At 52.7% G+C, this 7785-nt stretch overlaps 1 long non-coding RNA gene across 2 annotated transcripts; it reads left to right on the top strand.

Moving 5' to 3' along the window:
• Positions 1-1660: 1660 nt before the first annotated feature.
• LOC114061451 lies at positions 1661-4703 on the top strand. Of its 2 annotated transcripts, XR_003572123.1 has the most exons (5): positions 1661-1790; positions 2575-2717; positions 2818-2978; positions 3582-3785; positions 3948-4703. It is a non-coding gene; the product is annotated as an uncharacterized LOC114061451 (long non-coding RNA). The 2 variants fall into 2 exon arrangements; XR_003572122.1 differs by lacking the exon at positions 2818-2978 and having other exon boundaries at positions 1675-1790.
• Positions 4704-7785: the final 3082 nt, after the last annotated feature.

The raw sequence follows: 7785 nt of genomic DNA, 5'->3' as shown, positions 1-7785 counted from the left end.
CACTGGGTGTGGTGGATGGGCAGCTGCGGGATCCCTGCCAGGCTGTGCCAGCCCCTGATCCTGCATTGCTGCTGCCCCTTCCTGTATTCCCTATTTTGCCGGGTTTTCCTAGAGCAGGACGGCAGCAGCCTGTGTGTTTTGTGTCTGTGATAGGATCAGAGAATGCTGCGGGGATTCCCAGGGTGCTGGAGGTTCCCCGATGTGTTTTTAATGAGCAAGCTGAGCCTAACTTGCGAGCAAGTTTTCTCTGAACTGCTGGTTGTCACCTTGGCTCTGGGCAGAAAGCCTGCAAGTAACACATCCTGTGTTCACATGTTTATTTTTGTCCTGAAACATATATATTTTGAGAGAAAATAATAGCTGGTGTTTGTGTGTTTCCTCCCCAGAAAGAAAATATATATCTCCAGGGTTGATGCATATATTGCCAGGACACATTCCTTCTGCATTTCCTTTTATGTGTGTGCCAGGATTTCACCTGCAACTCATGAGGAAATAAATGGGAAGTTCAGTTTGGAGGGATTTATGTGCAGAAATGAAATATGGTTTAGGAGAAATATTCCTTTGCCCAGCACAAAACTGGTGTAATGAACATAATTCTCCTGGTGTGAGCCAAATGTCCCAGAGCTGCCGCCCTCCCTGACTGCTGGGCGCTCCTGGGCTGGTGCACACCTTGCTGTGAAGCCTCAGGGGTGGGAGATTCCTGGCTGAAGGCTTGGGAATGGGACATAGCCTGTGCTGGAACAAACCAGGTGGGCTCTGAGGTGTGCCAGGACTGGCTGGGACCATGCAGATGGTTTGTGGGCAGGGGCTGCTCCCTGTCTGCTCAGACTGGTGCAGTCGGGCTTCTGACCAATCCCAAGGCTGTGACCATCCGCAGGATGCTGCAGGCTCTGCCAAGGGTCATTTCCAGAGGTGCCAGCACCCTGAGCTGGCTCCACTGTGGCTCATCCCCACCCACTGTTTTCAGCACTCTTGTTTTGGAGTTGGCACTGCAAAGGCTCCGTGCATCTTTCCTGGCCTTGAGAAGCTCCCTCTTAGGGAGTTTAGACCTCGGGAAAGGGGACCTCTGATGTGTGCCTCTGTAAGTGGGCAACAAAGGGAAGATTTATATCCCTGTGTTCAAGACCTGCAGGAGTTCCAAGAATCCTTTAAGAGACTAAAGATGATCTGTATCACAGCCTATGTTTTCCTTAAATAAAAGCTATATACTATGTAGAAAGACTGTAGTTTGCTTCAACACTGGAAAAGTAGGATTTTTGGAAACTTGGAGGTAATGAGACTGGGACAGGGCTGAGGACTGCCATGAGAAGAGGAGACCAGTGCATTGGTCAGCAAGAACCTGGAGGAGGAGCATGGCTATCTCTGCTCCACAGGAACACATCCTGCTGGGAAGCATCAGAGCTGCCTCCTGCATGGAGCATGCTGGGCAGCAGCCCTTCCACTGGAAACACTGCTTCTCACAAGAACAGATTGTTTCCAAGTCTGAGGAATTCAAAGAGTGAAACTGCTGCTCTAAAATTAGGTGGCACAGCTCACAGTGATGGCTACACAAGCGCACTGATTGCAGCAGGAGGGGTGGCTGGGTCCCTTGCTGGGACCATCTCGTGGTGACCATTGGGCCGGTGGAGTTGTGAGTGGAACCTCCGCAGTGAATGATTCCAGGAAAGGAACTGCCAGGCGCGTGTTGTCCTCCGAGGCACAGCGACACGCAGCTGAGTGCTGAGGGGTGGCTAATTGCTCAGGGCAGGCTGACATAATGGAGCGGTTCTGAGAGCACCTCAGCTGTGGAGGTCAGCAGTGACGCAGAAGGCTTAATTTTTCATAGCGTGCTCCTTGTATACTACAACTCCTCCTGTAATGGACTAGCAAATTACCACACTATTTAAAAGGCAGCAATTTATAACATTTTGATAACTGTGTGCTCCTGAGGGTATGTCAGCTGTGCCTGTGGACACAATGGGTGAGAACGCTCCCTTCCCTGCAGCATGGGCACAGGCACATGGGAGTGCACACACACATGTGCCCCTGCCATCCCAGCACCTCCCCTCCAGCACAGCTCAGAGGCTCGTCAGACCCTGGAAAAGACCTCTCCCTCTCCCACATGCGTTGTCTCTGTCTCATCCCTGCTCATTCCAATGTGTTCCTGGTTTAGGGACCCTGATGACATTCTGCTGCCCACCCAGTCTCACTATTCCCTAATGCAGCTGCCTGGGGTCCACGTGGGTGTAGGCAATTGCTCTGGGTACACCTGCCTGTTCCTGTGTTTGCACTGCCTTCTGCCACAGGGGAATTTACTTCAATCCGCAAGAGGTGTCGAGGTGGTCACTCCCACAGAGGAGCTGCAATCAGGATGAAGTGGCAGGGCTCGTGGAACTGTACTGACCTGATTTACAAGGGTCAGATTTACCCCAGGGTCAGAAGGCAACTGTTTTTTAAGATCTCTGCTTACCTATTTGGTGGGAAGGTGCCTTCAGGCTCCATCCCAGGTGCAGCTGCTCCCGTGAATGTGCACTCTCTGCAGACACTCTGGGGTCACCACGCACACACTGTGGTGTCCCATTCGCTGTATTTCAGATACATGCTGGTGCTCTGCTGCTGCCCTGATGCACAGATGCTCTCTCTGCTTCATAGGAGGAATCTCCCTTCATTTCTCACCAAGATGAGTCTGAAGAATTGAGTGCCCAAAGAATTTGCATGGAAGCATTCGTCCCTCTCAAGTAAATAAACCCTCATCCCTGGGTGGAGGCAGCGGGTCAGCTCTTCCAGCACAAATTGGGCCCTCTGCAATTTCCTCCCCAAAGCTGCTGCCTTTGACAGAACCACCAGACGCCGTGTCCTGGGAGAAGACAGCTGTGAGACCTGAGTGCCAGTGTGGAGCCCGAGCACTGGCATGTTCCCACGTCACACTGAGGAGCGAGCAGAGTGCAGGACAGCATGGGAGCAGAGAGCCACTGAGCTGTTTGGGTGGACAGTTTGCAGTGAGTGTGCCCATGGGTTTTACAGCAGTATTCCTGCACTAGCGCCACAGCAGGGGGTGTTGTTAACTGTCTGCTCTCCCTCTGGAGTGGTGTAACTGCTCCATGCAGCAGAGATGGGTCCAATTCATTGGATGGATAGAAGTGGTTAATGCACCTTGGAGAAACATAATTTAATTGGAAATTATTGTTATGTGCTACTCCTATGTAAAGAGTGTGAGAATCAGCACTAATAGCTCTGTATGAAAATGACTTAATTGCTCTGTGGTTCTGTGATTTAAGCTTCTTTCCAGGTGCACTTTTGGTTCACAGATATCTCGGGTGGGATGCAATGACACACTGGGGACTGACGAGGTACACTCCTGTGAGTTGGGGCTGTCAGTCCTCTTTATGCTGATTCTCTGGTGGAGCTTGAGTCCACGATTTGCCTTTGAAACCCGCAGGGATCAGCGCAGGTTGCCATGTGCTGAGGGCTGCTGGGAGCAGCATCGCTGGCTGGTGAGGTCAGCCCACACCTGCCTCATGCATGAAGGCAAAAGCTGTTCCCTGCTGCACTGTGCTGTCCAGCTCAGCTTGCCTTCTTCACCACGTCTCCCATTCCAACAGGATCTACAGGAAGCTCCTTCCCTCATGGTGCACAGACCACGCTGGGGGTGGCACATGCAGGTGGGCAGTGCTGGAGGGCACAAGCAACTGGGGCTCCTTGCTGCTCCCACACGGACTGTGGATGCCATGGGGTTACAGCTGGCCACGTCAGCAGCAGGAATGGAGCTCCGGGATGCCCCTCTCCATGGTCCAGGCTGTGCACAGGTATGTTCACATGTGGAACTAATCAGCAGTGACTGTATGAGAGATAGAGAATGGAGCCTGTATAACTTGCAAAGAAAATGGCAAACCAAGGAAGGGAAACTTTCTCTCCTGCAGAGCTGTGAAAACCCCCGGCTCACAGACCACTTGTGGTGTCTTTTGCAGGAGTGGTGCTTACACAGGTGGGGAGAAAGCGTTTTTGCAGTGGCATGAAAAATGTGTATGAGGAGACAAGGCATCAGGTTGCCATCAGCACAAATGTATCTGTGCCTTATTTTTCTGCTTTCCTGGCTCCCAGACAAGTACCACGAAAACCAACAATTTTCCTGTCCTTTTTCTCCTTTGCTTTCACAGGTATCTTAAACCAAACCCTTCCTTCCCGGCAGAAACAGGATGCACTGCTGGGTATAGAATAAAAAAATCAGGATTTTTAGTCCCCCAAGGAGAAACAGGGAGAGACTCAGGCTCCTTCATTGTACTTATGGTTGCAGACTTGGATACCACCAGCCTGTCTGTGCTCCATGGGCCTTGCCTATTCTCCTGGCTCTTCCAGAGAGGGAGAGCTGTGGAGAGGGGCCGAGGCACTGCGGTTCTGGTGATACCTTAAGATTTTAGGCAACACCGTTCTTTTCCCACTGCAGGTCAAAGCAAGCAGGACTCTCCTGGCTACAGGCACATTGATACAGGCACATTGATCCACCTCCCTGGGGACAATCTGCAGACATGGACAGGAGGGAAGAGCGGAGCATGTGTCCGTCCTATCCTCGTGGCTTCCGTGGGAGAGGCCAGCAGGCTGGCCAGGCATAGTGTGGCAGGGCTCACCAAGGGGCATGGCTGGTGCTGCCTCTGCATCTGCCTCTACCAGCAGATGCCCAGAGCTTTCCCACCACAGCCTGATGAACGGAGATTCCTTCTAAAACGTGTCCCAGGAGCCCGACTGTAACTCCAGGCACTGCCAGCCCAGGGGAGCGAGAGGAGTCTGTACCGGAGTTGGGGTGGCTCAGATCCAGAGCAGGACAGGGTGACAGTGGTCTCGTGGGTCTCAGTGCATGGGCAGGGCAGCAGTGCTGTGCCTCGGAGCACTCTCACAAGCGGAGCCGATTTAATAAACAACAGGAGTGTTTTCCCAGGCCACATGCTGAGCTGTATTCAAAATACATTTGTACCAACATCAATTTTTAATGCAATTTATGCCAAATGTTGTTGCAAAAAGCAGCCGTTAACATGACATTAATTCAATCACTGGAAATACAGTACGTGCTGCTAAATGAAAACATGTTATTAGTCAATTAGATTAACTGGATGTAACTCTTCCAAACACAATGTAATGTGGTTTTTACATGGTTAATTACGTTGTACAAATTACATGGCAATCAGGCTTAGCACTGGACGCACACACACAATTAATACATAAGTAGAAAAAACAGCTTGTGATGCACATTAGAACTCTGTAAAAATTACTTGAAATATAAATATCTTGCAAGTTTGAAATAAAGAGGCAGAATTACGCTGATACTAGTGAGAAGAGGGCAAATTCTGAAAGAGCCAGGAAGGTCTTTGTGGGGAGATCACAGATGTTCATGGTTGCTTTCACAACGAGTTTTAATCTGCTTTAAAAAGACCATTTTAATTTTAAAGAGAAACGCTCTTGGCCCTGATGGCGTCCGTCCCTGTGCAGGAATCTGTCAGCACCCACGCAAGCCTCCTCTGTGTTTTAGGAAGAATTTGTGCCCACTTGCGGGGAATGGTGCCAAGCCCTGGCGCAGGGAGCGGGCACCGTGCCTGGCAGCCCCCGGCAAACCGCGGGCATCACCCGCCCCCTGCACAGCCTGTCTCCCACCACACGCACCGGGTGGGCAGGCGGGGAGGCCCGAGGGAACCCCCAGTGCGGGGTCCAGAGTACCTAACCCTCGAGGGCTCTGCAAAGAGGAGGCTGTCCTCGGGAAGGAGTCGGGTCCGTGGCAGCTGCAGCCCGAGCCGGACATCCCCGTGCTGACCCCGCTCTGCAGGGAAGGGACCGCCTGGGGACCCCCCGGCCCGAGGGCAGCTTTCCACTGCTGGCATAAGGTGATTGGCAGCTTTGGGAGAACAGAGATCCAGGCCCTTGTCCCCTGGGGCTCTGGGACATGGGGCAGTGGCTCTCCCTGGCCGGGGACCGTCAGGACCCTGTGCTGCAGAAGTGCCCGACAACTCATCGCTCTGCACACAGGGCAGAAACAGGCGGGTGGTGGAGCTCTGGAAACGCAGTTTTAAAGCTCTTGCTGCAATAATTACCACAGTTCATGGAAACGTGACTCGTCTCCTCAGACCGGTAATGCGAACAGCACCCCAGCGAGGCTCGGGGCGGTGAGGGAGCACCCACTGCCCCAGAGCAGTGCCTCCGTGGCCCCAAAACAGCTGGAGGGCGTGACCAGGGGCGTTAATGAGGGGGAAAGGGAGATACGCCGGTGGTCGTCAATCCGGTGCCCTGCGGCTCCACTGGTGGGGGTGGGTGCTGCACTGGCAGCTCCAGCTCCCGGGTGCTCACCCCTGCCCAGGGACAGGTGCTGTTATGGGCAGCCTGCCGGCGCTGGTTTAATTTGACATACCCAGGGACACGGTCCGATGCAGTGCTGTACGGCTTATTGGTTTCACAGGGAGCGGGGAGCAATTTCAGCAGCCGCTGAACGGCCGGCGTAGACACACACCAGCGCGCTGCTGCAGCTGCTGAAAAAGGAGAGAGAAAGCTCTTGGAGATATTTCTGTCTCATCTGTCTCGAGTAAATCAGAACAAAGCTGCAAACATCAGAGAAGGCAAAATGCAAAAGAAATAGAAAACTCCCTACTCCCACTGAAGGCAGAATGTGGTCTGACGTGACCACTGGCAGCAGAAGGATTTCACGTGATCGGGGGCTGCTTACACGAGGAACTGTTCATTATTTAGTGTCTGCTTAAGGGGCTAGGGGAACAAAAATCAAAGCTCCTGCTGTTCTCTGGCTGATGAAAGGGCTGTGGCCGCCCCGCTGCAACCGTGTTTACCTCCAGCCTCACCTGTGCCGGGAGCTGGAGAGGTGTCTGGCTGCTTGCTCAGAAATGAAAGCGCTGAGAATCAATCATTTGTTTACATTGTATGACTTGTTGAAAATCAATTGGCTCCACATGCTGCAGATCTGATTGCATTTTGTTAGCAGTCACAGGGAATGGTTTTCCCTTGACTTGCCTGCGTTCGTGGTTTCTCCAATGCATCAATTGTACCAAGCTTTTAGGATAATTGAGCCTGAGCAACAATCCCCTTTATAAATATTAACTCTGATATGCTTGGGAAACTCTGCCTCTCCTGGATGAATTTTTAACTAGCTTTTTAATCTATCGCTCCTTGTTAGAACAGCAGAAGTGTTCCTTGGTGCCTGTTCCTGCCTCCCCAGCTCCAAGAGAGTGGCATCCCTGCTGAGCCCTGCTCCCAGGGCAGGGACCCAGAGCCCCTGGTCCCAGGAAAGGGCCCACTCCTGTTTTGCCCGGGGGAACATGCCCACAGAGCAGGGACACAGGGCTGAGAGAAGCCATGCAGGGGCTGAGGAGAAGCTCTGGTTTCTTCCAAAGGGACTTGTTACACTGGGATGAATTTTCATGTGAATCCTTGGAAATTTCCTTAGGTGATGCCCAGGACAAGCAGAGCCCAGTGATGGGGAAATTTCTTGGAGCAGGTGCCCTTTCCTGTGCCCACCCACTGCAAATGGCCCCTCAGGTGATGCAGCCTCAGCACCCAGTGTGGGGACAGGTGCCCTCAGAAAAACTGGGGAGATGGTGCTGTCTTAGCCATGAGAACTGCAGAGATGGGGGACCTCCCCAGCCAGACCAGACCCACCACACTTGGAGAGCCAGGACACACTGATGGAGAGATGTTCCCTGGAAGGCCATGCTGGGCTCAGGGAGCTGGGGCTGGGAAAGCTGTGGGTGTGGGATGGGCTCCTCTCTCTAGCAGGGGCTGCCAAACCCCTCTGAGCCATCCTTTCCATCGGCGTTT

Source organism: Empidonax traillii, unplaced genomic scaffold, assembly GCF_003031625.1.
Source record: "Empidonax traillii isolate 1590-97213 ecotype Southwest subspecies unplaced genomic scaffold, ASM303162v1 scaffold335:size599443, whole genome shotgun sequence".
Classification (NCBI taxonomy): domain Eukaryota; kingdom Metazoa; phylum Chordata; class Aves; order Passeriformes; family Tyrannidae; genus Empidonax; species Empidonax traillii.
Note: the sequence above shows the minus strand (reverse complement) of the source record. Positions and strands in the feature narration are given on the sequence as shown.